This window comes from Chionomys nivalis, chromosome 2 (assembly GCF_950005125.1).
Source record: "Chionomys nivalis chromosome 2, mChiNiv1.1, whole genome shotgun sequence".
Taxonomy (NCBI): domain Eukaryota; kingdom Metazoa; phylum Chordata; class Mammalia; order Rodentia; family Cricetidae; genus Chionomys; species Chionomys nivalis.
This window is the reverse complement of record NC_080087.1, coordinates 80401758-80419807: the sequence shown is the minus strand read 5'-3', so window position 1 is coordinate 80419807 and position 18050 is coordinate 80401758. Positions and strand designations below refer to the sequence as shown.

The window sequence follows — 18050 nt, the reverse complement described above, 5'->3', positions numbered from 1 at the left end:
TGGAGGAAGTGGAAATTTTGAATGGTATTATTCATAAAGTAATAAAAATTAATCTGCTGAAAAACAAAACAAACCTCAACAAATACAAAAAAATTGGAATAGGCCAAGGTACCTTATCAAATCATCAGGGTATAAACCTAGAAGTCTACAGCAATACTAATTCCAGAAACCCACAAACACATGGAAATGAAACAATGCTCTCCGGAATCGTCAATGTGTCAAGGAAGAAATCAAGGGAGAAATTAAAGACTTCCTAAAATTCAATGAAAATGACCACACAACACACTCAAATTTATGGGACACAATGAAAGCAGTGTCAAGGAAAGTTCTTGGCATTAAATGCCTACATAAAGAAGCTGGAGAAATCCCTCACTCGTGAATTAACAGAACATTTGAAAACTCAATTTTATTATGTGCATATGTGCTGGGTAGGGGTGGGGAATATGCACACATGAGTGCAGGAGCCTTCAGAGATCAGAAATCTCACATCCTTCTGGATCTGGAGTTACAGCCTGCTGTGAGGTATGTCATATGGGTCCTGGAAACCAAACTGGAGTTCTCTGGAAGAGCAGTTCCTACCTGTACATTTAATGGCTAAGCCATCTCTTCAGTCCCGTCTCAGTTTTTAACGATAAAATATGTACCTAATTCGATCTATCAGATACAAAACACAAATGCTCACATTCTATTGCTGCATAACAAATTACCATATTTAGGGAAGTGACCCTTCTTGAGCTTCCGGAGAGTTGTTGAGTCAGGGAGAGAGGCCGGCAGAGCTTTCCAGAGACACCCTCAATTCTCACGGCTGAGCAGGGATTTAATCATTACCCCTTTGAGCAAAAGGGCAAAGACCAAGACCACCAAGAAGCCTCGTAAGCAGGTAACATTCAACGTGTTCGTCATGTTTGACCAGTCCCAGATCCAAGAATCCAAAGAGGCCTTCAACATGATCGACCAGAACCGGGATGGCTTCATCCACAAGGAGGAGTTGCTTGACATGCTCAATTCAATGGGAAATAATCCAGTGATGAATATCTGGATGCCATGATGAATGAGGCCCCAGGCCCCATCATTCTCACACTTCCTCACATGTTTGGTGAGAAGTTGAATGGCACGGGTCCTGAAGATATCATTAGAAACACCTTCACTTGCTTGGATGAGGAAGCTACTGGTACTGCACAGGAGGATTGCTGAGGAAGCTGCTGACAACCATGGGTGATTGGCTCACACACAGATGGAGAGGTGGATGAGCTATACACAAAGGGCCACCACCGACCAAGAGGGGAATTTCTTTTTCTTTTTTTTGTTTAATTAATTAATTTATTTATTAAAGATTTCTGCCTCTTCCCCGCCACCACCTCCCATTCCCCCCCCTCCCCCAATCAAGTCTTCCTCCCTCCTCAGCCCAAAGAGCAATCAGGTTTCCCTGCCCTGTGGGAGGTCCAAGGACCACCCACCTCCATCCAGGTCTTATTAAGGTGAGCATCCAAACTACCTAGGCTCCCACAAAGCCATTACGTGCAATAGGATCAAAAACCCATTGCCATTGTTCTTCAGTTCTCAGTAGTCCTCATTGTCTGCTATGTTCAGCGAGTCTGGTTTTGTCCCATGCTTTTTCAGACCCAGGCCAGCTGGCCTTGGTGAGTTCCCGATAGAACATCCCCGTTGCCTCAGTGTGTGGGTGCACCCCCAAGAGGGGAATTTCAACTACTGAGTTCACACGCATCCTCACGCATGGAGCAAAAGCCAAAGATGGCTGAAGAACTTCAAATTCCAGCCAGATGTTCCCTGTTTCCACTTGGGGAATTTCTGAGATTTTTCTCCTAGCACCCATAGCATACTCTAGTTTACTGCTTTTTGCTTTTTTTATTTCGTATTTATATAATCTCACCCTCTTTAGGACACATGTACCTTTGTAATCAAACTGGAAATGGGACTTGGTGTCATTATCCGACTAGAACATAAGGTAGTTTAACTTACAGGGAGTTTTGTTCCTTCTGTGCAATAACTGCGGTCGACACAGAGTCAATCCATTTTTTCAGAGAAAGTTATCCACTCAACTTCTTCTTAATGATAATTAAACTTTCTGAAAAAATGATCATATTTAGGCCAAAGTTTCCTTTTATTATTTAGAGACTGGGTGTGTAAGAAAACTTCTCTCTCTCTCTCTCTCTCTCTCTCTCTCTCTCTCTCTCTCTCTGTGTGTGTGTGTGTGTGTGTGTGTGTGTGTAGGTGAACTCATCTATGTGTATGGAGGCCAGAGATTGACCTGGGTGTCTTGCAACACCTTAAATTTTTAAAAAATATATTTTATTTGTATGTGCGTACATGTTTTCCCTGCATGTCTGCATGTGTATCACATGCATGCCCGGTGCTTGCAGAGGTCAGAAGAGGGCATCATATCCCTGAAACTGGAGAGATAGATGGTTACAAGCCACCATGTGGGGCCTGGGAGCCAAGCCTGGGACCTCAGCCAAGTAAAGTAATAAATACTTTTCACCACAGAGCCATCTCTTCAGCTCCTTCACCTTATTTTTTGAGACAGGGTCTTTCAGTGAACCCAGAGGTCACTGTTTTAGTCAGATTGTCTGACCAGTGGGTCCCTCAGATCTGCCTTTCTCTGACTTTTTTCCTTCCTGCCAGGGTTACAGGTGTATGGGATCTGAACACTGCTTGAACACACACACACACACACACACACACACACACACACACACACACACACACACCATACCAACACATAGCAGAAAGAGAAGGAAGACAAGAAGGACTCCTTTCCAGTCACCCTATGAAAAGATCTGACAAATATTCCCTGTAAGGAAGATCAAGACACTGTTCACAGCAAGCATTTAAACTAACCCTGAAAAACTAAAGTTGTAAGAGCTTGAAAGACATCCTGGATACAAGGCACTCACTTAGCAAGTCCAAGACTTAGTTTGGCCCCCATCACTGCAACAAACACAGTAAGATGAGCTTGGTGATAGCTCAGTGAGTGAGTATCACTTCTCATGTGAGCACAGGGACCCGAGTTTGTTCTCATGTGAAAAGCTGGACATCACTGACTGTGATACCACTACTGGGAGAGGTAGAGACAGGAGAATTGCAGGTCTCACTGATAAGTCAGTCTACGGGAACAGGCTAGTTCCAAGTTCAAGGACAGATCTTGTCTTAATAAGTAAAGAAGAGAGATGGAGAGAGGGAAGAAGGAAGAATGGAAGGAAGGAGACGAGGTTTCTGTGAGTTCAAGCCACGCCTGGTCTATGGAGTGTGTTCCAAGCCAACTAGTGAGCTCCTGTCTCAAAAAGAAAAGGTGAGAGTAGAAAGTGATAGCTCAGTGGCTAAGAGCCCTGGCTGGTCTCGTAGAGGACCTGGATGGGTTCAGTTCTCAACACCACATGAAGCTCAAAATTGTCTGTAACTCCAGTTCTAAGGGATCTGACACCCAATCCTGAACTCCGCAGGCATTGAGAACACACAGGATACACAGATGTCCACGCAAGTAAAACACCCATGTGCGTAAATAACAGATAAAATCTTCTTTAAAAAACCTGATATGGTAGGGGAACACAAAGAGGAAGTAGAAATAAGGAAACAATCTTGGCCTGAATCAGTGACCGATGAAGCGAGCGAAGAGTAAATGTAGCATCATTTAGAACTACTTGAAGTTTTCCAGACAGTTGTAAACCCTGCTCGCTAGAAGCTGACAAAGCAGTCAGACGTCCTAACAAACAAAAGTACTACGCTATGCAAGCCTCCAGGACAGCAAGTGACCTGGGACAGATGGAGTGGAAGGCGTCACTGCAGTCCCCTTCGACCAGGGCCTTTACAGACATCCCAGGCCAAAGTGCAGATAGGCATGGGCAGAAATGGCGCCACTCCACCCTTTGCATGACTTATTTGCAGCCACATTGGTGACATGCACAAGTCACAGAGCCCAGCCACCTGTGCTGCTTTCCTGCTCCTGAGTCCCAGCTGCTGGGAGCCCTCAACCAGGTTCTGTACATCTCTGCACCTCGGATTCTCTATATGAAGCAAGAACCATAGCAGTTTACACTTAAGGTGAATGGTATCAAAAGTCAAGAAGTTAATCATTGTACAAATGCTTAGAAGATAGTTTGTGGATAATAAATGTTACCTATCACTGATGCAACTGTCATCTCTACCCAGAATAATGCCACGTGTTTTGAATACCTCAACTCACTTATTTGTAACATATTTTCTTTGTTAGATTAAAACTTGTAGAAACTACATTTTTTAAGGAAGACTATCAAAGGGGGAAAGGGTACATGTCACAGCGCACAAATGGAGATTAGAGAACATCTTTGGTTTTCTCTTTTCACCTTTACATGGATCTGGCACATCACAATCAAGCCACCAGGCTTGCATGACGAGCATCTTTACCCACTCAGCCATCTGGTCAACCCTGTAGAGAATATACTTAATTTGTATCTATATTCCCAGAACCTGGCCCAAGTGCATACCCATAATAGGCCCTGATGGCAACTCTCTTTCCAGGTGGCAAGTGAGGGACCACCAACAGCTGAGTGAAAACCTCTATAAGAGAGTAAGTAGCTAAAGCAATCCTAAGCCCATAGGCATCGCATGGCTTGATCTCAAACTATGCAACAGAGCCAGAATAGCAAAAAAAAAAAAAAAAAAAAAAAAAAAAAAAAAAAAAAAAAAAATGGCACTGAAGTGAAATAAATAAATCAAACACTAGATCTCGATATGAATGGACACAGCTACAGCTGCCTCATTTCTGACAAAGGTGTTCAAAGTATTCATTAGACAGGGCATGGTAATACACACCTCTAATCTTAGTACTTAGGATGCAGAGGCAGATAAATTCTTTATTAGCTCAAGGTGAGCCTGGTCTACACAGCAAGCTCCAGGCCAGCCGGAACTGTATTACATAGAGACCCTGTCTCAAAACTGTAACAATAACAACAAACATACATTGGGAGAAAAAACTCTCTCACAAATGGTGCTTTGGATCATCTCAAGGAAAAGAAGGAAACTAGATCTGTATCTCCCACCCCACACACGACCCAATTCCAGATGAAGCACAGACTTTAATGTAAGACCTGAAACTATGAAACTATAAGAAAAGACAAGCAAAACAATCCAAAATCTAGCATCTGGGACTGATGACTCTAAGTAGAATGCTTGCATTCATGAAACCCTAGGCTCAATCCTCAATACTGCAAATATTTTAATACTATCGATTCAGCTCATGTTGTAAACAAACCATATTCTTTTAAACTGGATCTCTCAAAGCCATATAAGTAGCCACTAACTTATAAAGCACCAATGGAGATATGTAAATAGTTATCATCTGTCACCCTTCCTTTTGCTTGTGTGGTTTTAATGGGGGGGACTTTTGCTCTGTTTTTTTTAATTTTTTTATTGAAAAAAAATTTCTGCCTCCTCCCAGCCTCCCAATTCCCTCCCCCTCCTCCCACTCCTCTCTCCCTCTCCCCACTCCTCTCCTCCTCCCTCTCCAGTCCGAAGAGTAGTCAGGGTTCCCTGCCCTGTGGAAAGTCCAAGGTTCTCCCCACTCCATCTAGGTCTAGGAAGGTGAGCATCCAAATTGGCTAGGCTCCCACAAAGCCAGAACATGAAGTAGGATCAAAACCCAGTGCCATTGTCCTTGGCTTCTCATCAGCCCTCATTGTCTGCCATGTTCAGAGAGTCCGGTTTTATCCCATGCTTTTTCAGTTCCAGTCCAGCTGGCCTTGGTGAACTCCCAATAGATCAGTCCCACTGTCTCAGTGGGTGGGTGCACCCCTCATGGTCCTGATTCTTTGCTCATGTTCTCCCTCCTTCTGCTCCTCATTGGGACCTTGGGAGCTCAGTACGGTGCTCCAATGTGGGTCTCTGTCTCTATCTCCATCCATCGCCAGATGAAGGTTCTATGGTGATATGCAAGATATTATCAGTATAGCTATTGGATAGGGCCATTTCAGGTTCCCTCTCCTCAGCTGTCCAAGGAACTAACTGTGGACATCCCCCTGGGCACCTCGGAGCCCCTCTAGGTTCAAGTCTCTTGCCAACCCTAAGATGGTTCCCTTAATTAAGATATATGCTTCCCTGTTCCCATATCCATCCTTCCTTTATCCCAACCATCCCATTTCCCCAAGTTCCCCCATCCTCCCCTTCTCACTTTCCTCTCCCCATCTCCTCTTACCCCCATTCCACTCCACCCCCAAGATCCCAATTTTTTGCCTGGCGATATTGTCTACTTCCCATATCCAGGAGGATAACTATATGTTTTTCTTTGGGTTCACCTTCTTATTTAGCTTCTTTAGGATCACAAATTATAGACTCAATGTCCTTTATATATGGCTAGAAACCAATTATGAGTGAGTAATCCCATGTTCATCTTTTGGGGTCTGGCTTACCTCACTCAGGATAGTGTTTTCTATTTCCATGCATTTGCATGCAAAATTCAAGATGTCATTGTTTTTTACCGCTGAGTAGTACTCTAATGTGTATATATTCCACACTTTCTTCATCCATTCTTCCATTGAAGGACATCTAGGTTGTCTCCAGGTTCTGGCTATTACAAATAATGCTGCTATGAACATAGTTGAACAAATGCTTTTGTAATATGATAGGGCATCTCTTGGGTATATTCCCAAGAGTGGTATTGCTGGGTCCTGGGGTAGGTTGATCCCGAATTTCCTGAGAAACCACCACACTGATTTCCAAAGTGGTTGCACAAGTTTGCATTCCTACCAGCAATGGATGAGGGTACCCCTTCCTCCACAACCTCTCCAGCAAAGGCTATCATTGGTGTCTTTGATTTTAGCCATTCTGACAGGTGTAAGATGATATCTCAAAGTTGTTTTGATTTGCATTTCCCTGATCGCTAAGGAGGTTGAGCATGACCTTAAGTGTCTTTTGGCCATTTGAACTTCTTCTGTTGAGAATTCTCTGTTCACTTCAGTATCCCATTTTTTAATTGGGTTAATTAGAGTTTTAATGTCTAGTTTTTTGAGTTCTTTATATATTTTAGAGATCAGATCTTTGTCTGATAAAGGGTTGGTGAACTTTTGCTCTGTTTTCGAGCTGTTTAACTTGGTTGGTCTAGTTTTGGGTTTTGAAACAGCATCTCAATACAAAACACAGACTAGCTTGGAACTACCGATCCTCTTGCCTCAGTCTCCAGAGAGCTGGGATTGTAGACCTGCCGCCTCTCCTCTCATCTAGGCCCCAGTCTCTCCAGTGCTATTGCTGTGGCAGTGCTTCTCTGGTACCGTTTAGGAGAGGCTATGACTTCACTGGTCAGGCAGGAATGATCTATCACAGCAGTAAGGACACAGGGTGCTGACCTGCCATACCATAAGCTTCAGAGGAAGGGCAAAAGGCTGGAACCGAAAAAACTGCACCATGCCACAGCTGGAATTGAAAAGTCAGCTGGAATTGAAAAGAACCTGGGGGCCAGTTGTTATTCAGAGCCAAAATCGTGAAAACCTGTGAAAACAGCAGCATTCAAGGCATATAGCAGAATGTCTTCCAGAAATAGGTGGGATACAAATCAGTGCGAACACTCAGGAGCCATGGACGAGGACTGCGAGTGGAGTGTTATGGCCTAGCTGGATCTGGTCAGATGACCCAGAAACCAGAGAGGCCAGGGGCCCACTCTAAGCGGTGGTCATGAAGAGAGAATAGAAAAAAGAAAGAGAAGAAATGAAAAAAAAAGAGATAAAGAAACTGGGAGACCCTGGGCCTCCAGCCGAATGCACTGTATGGGGAGTGTGCAGTGCTAACTCATGGGTAGACTGGGTCATTCTAAACACGATTCCAGTAAAGGAAAGCAACAGTAGCAGAACAGGGAGACTCACCGATTGAAGCCAACCTGGTTCAGGATACTGACCCTGGGAGTTTGGGGCTGGAGCGCCTATCTGAGTCACGGCACCAATTTTATGATTTTTAAAAAAATGCTGGCGGGTCCCCAGAGGGCCGTGTGGCAGCAGACAGCAGGCTCTGGGTGCAGCCAGTCCCACTGGGAGCAGTCAGTCACAGACAGAGACAGCTGCTGGTTCTCGGAGGTCCCACCCAGTAAGTTTCCCAGCAGCGTGCGGCTAAGCAGGCTAATCCCGCCACATGGGCGGGTGTGAGCAGGCAGCAGGTAGAAGGCACATGAACACATTGCACTGAATAGAATTATATATTTATTACTTAAAGGAAAGAGAAAGGATTAGATATTTATTAGAGGGAAGAGATAGAATTGGATATTTATTACTTAGAGGAGAGAGAGAGTGGGGGGGGAAAGAGGAGAAGAAGAGGACAGACATGCGCATGCGAAGAGGAACAGTAAGAGATCCAAGATGGTGGGGAAGAGGGGACAGGGGTTACAGGGAGTGGGCATGGCTAGCCTCTAAAAGAGACAAAAACCATAACATTCCCATCTCTTTTTTTATAATAAAAAGCAGGACATTAGGCACAATTTGATGGATATGGGGTGGCGAATTCTCAAGACTTCTTCCGGCCTATTTGTGGGCATTGTCTTGGGAGGGGGAACCTGAGAAGCCTGGGTGCTGGCCACATCCTGGCATAGCTGGTCTCTTTGCTTCTGACCAGTGTCTGTGGCATGGAAATGTCTGGTATCTCCTATCCAGTTTAAGGTACTGGCAGAACAAAGAACAAAGTTTAATTAAGGAAAAAAGAATTTAGGACCAGAGAATTGAGGGGGTATCTGACCTCTTTAAGATTCTTTAATTCAGCTCCCTGGAACTGCCAAGAATTCCTTGGGTTTGTGAAAATAGAAATTTTAGACACATAATGATTGTGCCATATTTTTGCACAGTGAAAAGTATTTTTTAAGACTATGGAAGGCAGTGTAAGAGAGAAAGTTGATTTGAAATTTGTTTGGTGAGATAACCTGGAAAAACCTCTGAGCTATTAAAATGTAACAGAGATCTTTGAGAAGGATAAGATTTTACTTGAGTTACTGATTAAAAAATGACAGAGAACTTACTTGGTTGTCACCCAGAGCTACTCTTTTTTGGGTCTTCAGTGGTCGTTGATGGTTGCATTTGACCTTTGTTGTTTAGCGCATGGCCTGTCAGGCTCCTGAAGACCCTGTGGGCTAAGAAATCTGTAGGAAGACAGGCCTACCTTGACCTGAGCAGCTAGACTGTTGATTCCAGTGATTCTGTCCACATCTTGAGGTCTTTAGTTTAGATGAAAGGGAGTTTAGCCCAATGGTCAGTGCTCGGCAGTCGAAGTGAATTGCAGAAAAACATTGTTCTGTGTGCCCAGTTTGTCTTCTGTCTTCTTTGGAGGAAGCAGAGAGCTATTTCTAGGAGCCAACCTGTCTCTTTTTGTTATGAAAAATATTTAATAATTAAATATTTACATATCACATTCTCCAGATCTCTGAGCATTTGAGGACTGTTTATGAGGTATAGGTGCAGTATAGAATCTGTCTGGAAGGTTGGGTCTGAGCTTGACTGTACTGGCTCTTAACAGGTAAGATTTACACTCGTAAAAAGGGCAGAAAGAAGAAAAAACTGCTTGTAATATAAGGTTAATGACAGAACTGACAATAGTGAAGAACAGCTTAATATATTTTAAAAGAGGCTTAAAATTACATACCAGTTTGAAATATGAGTCTTATGATTTTGTAGTCAGAAATGAGATGAAATGAATAATTATTATACATAGAAAGAGTGAATAGGAATTGGGCAACATGGGTGCTTTTGATGGGCCCTATCAAAGGCATGCCACTGCTCAAAACACATGTAACAGAGTTAACAAGAGGATTTTAGTGAAAACCAGGGGACAAGGCAGGGCATACATAAGTAAAACTGGGAGAGCTTGGTCACCCGATCTGGCTCTCAGCCAAGATGTTGGCGGAGTCACCTACGTAATAAAGTTAACACTGGGGAACCTGGCAAGTAATACCTCAGTAAAGATTGCAGAATTTGGTTACCTGACCTGGCCCTCAGTCAAGATGGCAATAAAGTCACCTGACCCCAGTCAAAATGGTGGCACCCAGGTGTTGTATGAAAAAGTTACAATTTTTGAACTGTAAGGATTTTAAGCTTAATGAGAGGGACCTAAAGGTGTGATCTGCCCTGTTGCTGAGCCACCATGCCATACCATAAGCCACAGAGGTGGGTCAAAAGGCAGGAACTGAAAAAACTGCACCATGCCACAGCTGGAATTGAAAAGCTGGCTGGAATGGAAAAGAAGCTGGGGAGCCAGTTGCTATCCAGACCCCAAATCATGGAAACCCGTGAAAACAGCAGCACCCAAGACCTATAGCAGAACATCTTCCAGGAATAGGTGGGATGCAAATCAGCACAAACACTCAGGGGTCATGGACGAGGACCGGGAGTGGAGTGTTATGGCCTAGCTGGATCTGGTCAGATGACGTAGAAACCAGAGAGGCCAGGGGCCTACTCTAAGCAGTGGTCATGAAGAGAGAATAGAAAAAAGAAAGAGAAGAAATGAAAAAAAAAAGAGATAAAGAAACTGGGAGACCCTGGGCCTCCAGTCGAATGCACTGTACGGGGAGTGTGCAGTGCTAACTTGTGGGCAGACTGGGTCAGTCCAAACACGATTCTGGTAAAGGAAAGCAATTGTAGCAGAACGGGGAGACTCACCGATTGAAGCCAACCTGGTTCAGGATACTGACCCTGGGAGTTTCAGGCAGGAGCGCCTATCTGAGTCATGGCATCAATTTTATGATTTTATTAAAAATGCTGGTAGGTCCCCAGCGGGCCATGTGGCAGCAGGCAGTGGGCTCTGGGAGCAGCCAGTCCCAGACAGAGACAGCTGCCTGTTCCCAGAGACAGAGACAGCTACTGGTTCCCAAAGGTAATTTCTTGTGCAGTTTCTCGGCGGTGAGCAGCTGAGCAGGCTGGTCAAGCCACATGAGTGGGTGTGAGCAGGTGGCGGGTAGAAGGCATATAAACACATCGTACATAATAGAATTGGATATTTATTACTTAGAGGAAAGTGGAAAGGATTAGATGTTTATTACTTAGAGGGAAGAGATATAATTGGGTATTTATTACTTAGAGGAGAGAGAGAGTGTGGGGGGAGGAGAAGAAGAGAAGAAGAGGAGGATAGCCACAGAGATGAGGAGAAGTGGGGAGACACGCGTGCGAAGAGGTAGTAGTAAGAGATCCAAGAAGGAAGGGAAGGGGGAGCAGGGGTTGCTGGGAGTGAGCGTGGCTTACCTCTTAAAGAGACAAAACCCATAACAACGTGGATGAAAGAAGAGGTGTTGGAAAGATGGAGAAGTGGGGTGGATTTTTTTTTTTGTTTTTAATTCATTAATTGAGGGGTCATTTGTGGTGATGCTGCAGGGTGAGGGAAGGATATGGAAGGACTGGGAGGTGACAGGGATGGGGGCATGATGTGAAGTCCCCAGAGTATCAGTAAAGAATTACACTTTAAATAATAATAATAACAACAACAAACAAACAAAAGAGCCCACAGTTTAGACAACCCCAGAGAACATCTCTGATATATGTACGTCATTCTCCACAGTATGATTCTGCCATCTTAGAAAAGATGTTTGAGAACAAAGGCAAACATTAAGGTGCAGTTTAGACTGTGTCCTTCAGGGTGAAATAATACAATTAAGCTATGATTTAGAAAAAAATATCAACAAAGTCAAAACATATGTGTCTCCTGTTTTAAAATTTTCCATAATAAACAACCTGAGAAATCACACTTTTCTTGAGCATATGCCTTCTGTGGACTTCCGGTTTATAGTTAGCCCTGAGTACTTGGTCAATGTGCACTGAGTGAACTGATTGGGAGGAGTGAGCTCCTATCTCCTCCCTGAGGAACAGTGAGCTTAGAGTAACGAGGCTCCATGTGCAAGACTCAATTGATAATGTTAAGTTGGAAGTGAAGCCCCCAGCCTCCAGGCCAGAGAGTTGTATTGGTCTGGACTCCAAATCCTAGCATGCCAGGTCCTGACTACACCCATAGGGCATTTAAGACAGTTCCCAAAGGAGAAACATGTGGTCTCTTTTCCTTCCCCCACAGCCTGTTCCCCCTCACGGCCACCCAAGTTCGCAGGAATCCCATTAAACCTGGACATTTCTTAATTTGGCTTGAGTGGGATTTTTGCATTGGCAGAGAGCTCGCGATAGGAGGTTCCACTGTGTAGGGCAACCTTTATGCATGACCCTAGGCCGTGCATCAAAAGCCCCCTAGTCTACAATCTGAGCTCTCTACACCACGCTAAAACCGGCTCCTGGGCTACAGCAGCTGCATTTTGGTGAGTCCCTTTTTTCTTGTCTATGCTGTAGGGTTTTGGGGGGACCTATTCGTGCTTCTTTTTGTCGATTATCAGACTCTTGTTGAAGCTGTGAGCTCAGGCCAAGAGTTTAATCTCAGCAGCAGCCAAACTGGCAAGACCGGGTTTGGTTGAGGTGGGATTTGTTTGCTTTGGGACTCCTAGCATTCAATTTCCACAACCCTGTTGGGCCTAAGAGCTATTTTAGCGGATGCATTGTAATAGACTCAGGACACTTGGTTGGGCATAGACTTTAAAATGGGCACTTGCAGTTCAAAGCCAGATCCGCTGTTGCCCCTATGATGCCTCTTACAAAATGTTTACAAATTGAGACTGCCTGATAATGAAAGACCCCCGGTTGTTTCAGCACAGAGTGCTCAGGCCCTATGTCCACTAGAAAATCCATAAGGGTTCCCTCCACAGTCAATGTTATCCTAGGCACGGGGGAGGGGGTACAAGCCCCGTCGCCTCTAATTATCTTCTTCTAGGGCCAGTACCTTAGAGGTCCTTCCTTTCTTCTTTGGACATTCTCTTGCCCAATGTCCTTTTTCTTTGCAATAAGCACATTGGTCTTTGTCCAAGGGGTGCCTCTGTCCGTCTTCACTCATCTTTGGTCTTCTGTTGCTGAGGTTCTATCTGTCTAGGTCCTGTCTTCCCTTTCTCTCCTACCACTGTGGCCAAAATTCTATCAAATTTCTCTCTTGTCTATGATCCCTCTGGTCCTCTCTTTCTTCTGCCCCCCCTCTAGTTTTTCTTCCGTAGTCTCTCGCTTATGAAACACTTTCTCTGCCTTCTTAACCAAATCCTGCACTATATAATACTGCAACCCTTCTAACCATTGTAACTTTTCTTAATATCTGATGCTGACTGTCCTATGAAGGCCATAGCTCCCGCTGACCCTCAGAGGTTGGGTCAAATGGAGTATAATGTCTGTCAGCCTTAAGAAACACAGATGGCAGAGCCCTGCGGTGATTGACTGTCAGCTGCTCCCTACCTGCTTTAAGTTTGACCTTGAAAATATACACAGAGAACTAGATAAGGCTCATATCTGTTACACATTTTTTTTACCAGAATCTCTCTTGTTTTTTAGACAACATAACAAAAACTTTCTTGCTTTTTAGACAACATACCAAAAAAACTCTCTTGCCTTTTAGACAACATAAAAACTCTTACCAAAGTCTTTTTTGGTCGTTTTTCTTAGTGGGGATGTATGGCTACATTTTAAACAAGAACAGCATATAAGATCCTGTACCAGGGTTAAACGTTTGAGACCAACAATAGGTTTTTTTAACATTAACCAACAATAATTTGTAAACAAGAACAACACATAAAATCCTGTACCAGTGTAAAACATTTGAGACCAGCAATAGGTTTTTTTTTTTTTAAATATTTTATTTATTTATTTATTTATTTATTTATTTATTTATTTATTTATTATGTATACAATATTATGTCTGCGTGTATGCCTGAAGGCCAGAAGAGGGCACCAGACCTCATTACAGATGGTTGTGAGCCACCATGTGGTTGCTGGGAATTGAACTCAGGACCTTTGGAAGAGCAGGCAATGCTCTTAACCTCTGAGCCATCTCTCCAGCCCCCAGCAATAGGTTTTTTAAACATTAACAAACAATAATTTGTAACCAGCCCCTATAAATTATGACAGATACTTATAACCCATAGGATATGAAAGAGTTCTTCACCTGCGGAGCCAAGCCTTGGTCAGCTTTGACCAGAGGTTTGAGGTGTGCAGCTTCCAGGGCAGGCAGAGGGAACTTGTCCATCAGCATGGGGGGGGGGGCAGGGTGGTATCCAGCACTGGGGAAAAAAGATTGTTAACCTCTTTAGGCCATAGCGATTACCCTCAGATTTTTTGTTTAGTGTTTGAAATCCTATTGGGGTTTATCTGCCTTCTACAACTGTGTCTGGCAGCCTCAACACCTTGTAACAGCAAAGCTGAATAGCCCAGCCATCCATATAAGCATGCTGCCCCACAGCCATGTGCTTGGGGCCTAGGCTGACTTTTTTTTTTATGAAATATACCCCTATGCTTATGGCCCTATCTCTAAAATCTTGTAAGTGGTCACAATATCAAAGTCAAAGAAGTCATGATTTGAGTACATCATCATCAGTCTAAGTCAGGACAAAAGCACAACACACATTTCACAGACATACAGGACAAAGGCACCAAACAAACCAAAGATTTCAAGCTGCTTCGCGGGTGTGACCAGCCCCACTTTCAAAATGAGACCACTATCCATGCATGTCTCTACAGAGAACTGACCTCAGCACTCATGTGTCATACCACAGAACTGAGAAACCCCACTCGCGTATCTCACCAGAGAACTGAACACGCTACCTGCGTGTAAGACAAAACAGAGACCGAAGATATGCAGACAAAGGCTAACAAAACTTAGAAAGACAAAAACACTGATCCAGGGTCAACGTCACAATTTGTCCCAATCGTCAAAGTTACAAATAAGACAAAGCAAAAGACTGAAGACACACAAGACACGCAAACAAATGTTCGTCTCCACCGAGACAGACAAAACCATTTCAGAAATACAGACGGCTGAGAGTACATAGTTCCTCCAATCCAGGAGAACTTCCGTATCCTCACCAGCATCCAGACGGGAATCTCCCAGGCATCCCTGGGTCCCTTCTCACCTCCCGGAACGTCTCCCAGGGGGCAGTCGGTGATCTAGCATGTCTGCTGACCACTCCCTCTGTGTCCTCCCGACACATGAGCAACTGCAAAACCGAAAATACAGAACCTGAACCTGAATTTCTTGGTGTTTGCAGCGTCTGACCGAGTGTCAGTCATTTCAGTCATGGCAAGTTCTACATCTGTCTGCACAGAGCTAAGAGCTTCGCTAACCCCTTTTATTGTTGTGACATTTTCCCTATTAAAAAAAAAATCCAGCCTGGAGACACGGCTCCGTGGATAAGGGCAGAGGCTGCCAGAGTGTGCAGGTTCAATCCCAACACCCACAGAGCAGCTCACAACTGTCTGTAACTTTAGTTCCAGGGGATCTGATGCCCTCTTCTGGCCTCTGCAGGCACCAGGCACACAAGTGGTACCCAGACACACATGCAGAAAAATACTCATACACATAACAAAATAAAATAAATATTCACCCACAAAAACACATTCATTGTCACATATGTGATAACACAAAATACTGTCACCACGTCATTGCTTCCTCCCTTTGCAGACAAGAAGCTGGCAGCTGTGTGACACAGCATGGTCACCTCTGAACCCCATGTGATGCTGCTGTGCCAAAGAGCAAAACAATCCAACGTCCCCTTGTGCAAATTGATGCAGTCATTCTATAAAGCTCGTGGGAATCCCTCAGAACAGTAGAAATGCCACGTGACACAGCTATTTCACTGGGCATATACCCAGAGATCCTGTACCCATAATAGAGATGTTTGCACCCCCATGAATACTGCTGCTATATTCAATATACAAGGAGATGGAGCCAATCTAGATGTCCATCAACAGATGAATGCATAATGGAAGTCTAGTGCATATACCAAATGAAATATTATTTGTCTCTAGAGAAACATGAAACCACAAAATTTATAGGAAAGTGGATAAACTTAGAATGTATAATGTTAAATGAAATCACCCAATATCAGGGGAAAAAAACACATGTTCTTTCTTGTATGTGGATCCTAGCCTATGATGTATGCATGTACACTGTAATTAAATATGCATAGGTACAGTGCAACATTGAGGAAGGAGAACATGAAATTTTAAAGAGACAAAGCACTCCCTAATGAGTTCACATACATGCTGTTCTTTGTGGGTCCTCTGAATGCTCTCTCAACATGTGCATGGTTTAGATGTAAAACAGGCCCTTAACAAGCAATATCCACATGTGATTCTATGCTGCCACCTTACTGGAGGACCGTGTTTGAAGGTATGATTTTCATCCTTTAAATGTCTCTGTAAGGTGCAGTTCTTACAAGTACTACCAACTTAGGTGCATTGTACTCCAAACAATAATTCTAGCTATAAAAACTGTAGAGAGTGAAGGCTGTCCAAAGTATGCTTAATTCATCATAATCGGGGAATTTTTGAGAACTCCTGGAAATGATGACTTAATGGCCCTGAATCCTGAAAATTAACACACCAGGAATTATCAAAACCAAGAAGCTGGCACGATTTGGTTTGCTTTGCTTTTCATTTTTTTTTTTTGATTTTCGAGACAGGGTTTCTCCGTGGCTTTTTGGTTCCTGTCCTGGAACTAGCTCTTGTAGACCAGGCTGGCCTCGAACTCACAGAGATCCGCCTGCCTCTGCCTCCCGAGTGCTGGGATTAAAGGCGTGCGCCACCACCGCCCGGCCTTCATTTTATTTTATGTTATAGCTCTAAAGTGTGGTTTTCTGAATGGAGGAATGTTCTTCCCTTTAAAACTTAAAAGTCATAACAAAGCTATTTTAGAGTGAGCTAAGGACTTGAATATTCGGGTCCCTGAACGAGAAGTACAAAAAGCCAATGAACATCCGGGAAAAGGGGTTCAACCATCAGCATTCGGGGAACTGCAGTTCAAAGTGGCAGTGAGTCTCACCTCAGCTGTTATAGTCTCCAGCAAAAGTCTACCTAGGTCCTCAAAGGCAGCTGCACACTGGGACCTTCCCTGGGAAATTTGGTGCTCAGCTCCACTACAACCTTTGGAGCTTGGCTACCATCCTTTTGACAGCCCAGACATGAGCTGCAGGTCTCCTCATGGACACCAGGGGGCGACAAGAAACCACATAATCAAGACGGAAGCTCCTTGAGGCCTGAAGGAGTCATGCAGCCTTGTCCCCATCTGGATTACAATGGACCTGGAGCTCCCTCACATAATCATTTCCTGTGTCTCTGAGAACCCAGCTCTACAAGGAGACCCTATGTAGTCCCCTCCCCCTCAACAACAATGAGGAAAGATGGGGAGGTCACAGGGCAGTCACCAAGGAGAACAAAGGCATCCAAGAAGGTCAGGGAGGGCATGTCAGACCTGAATCACATTTGGTCAGCACAGGGAGCTGGGGGAAGGGGTGTCTCCCTGGGGTTCTCCATAGGGAGCTGGAACACACAGTCCTCTTTCTAGTACACAGGTCACCTCTCCTGCATGTCAGGATGTGAACCCCTGAGATAACTTGTATCCCTGGATGGGACACCTGACTGGTGAGAGCAATGACCATGGATCTGGGCCCTTCCCAGTTGTCACTCAGACCTTTTCTTGCTCCTAGAGATAACTGCAACTCTCTCTCCCCGGAGTAACTCCCACTTTCCCAGAGCATTGAGGTTACCGAGCAGACTGGGCTCTGCTGGGATTTTCTGTCACAAGGAAATACACTCTTGGCTATAGGAAGTGCAGGGAAATGTCCTGGGTTGAGCTGCTGTTCTCTCGGCACACAGGACATTTCTGAACCTTGTGTCTCAAAGTTCTAGAACACTGAACCAGACAGAAAGGAATAAGGCCAGGCGGTTGTGGCACACACCTTTTATCCCAGCACTTGGGAAGCAGAGGCAGGTGGATCTCTGTGAGTTCAAGGCCAGCCTGGTCTACAAGAGCTAGTTCCAGCACAGACTCCAAAAGTCACAGAGAAATTCTGTCTTGACTTGACAACAACAACAACAACAAAAAAAACCAAAACAAACAAACAAAAAACAAAGAAAGGAATACAAGGATCAGAGGCATATACTCCGACTCCACCCCCAGCCCACGTGACTCCAGGAGGTGTCATTTTTTGGGAGGAGGCTCAAGTCAAGCCTTGGAATAAAAGCAGAGCA

General features: G+C 44.3%; 1 pseudogene; it reads left to right on the top strand.

The window, feature by feature from the left end:
• Positions 1 to 451: 451 nt before the first annotated feature.
• LOC130868944 (myosin regulatory light polypeptide 9-like) lies at positions 452 to 12403 on the top strand (annotated as a pseudogene).
• The last annotated feature ends 5647 nt before the right edge of the window (positions 12404 to 18050 follow it).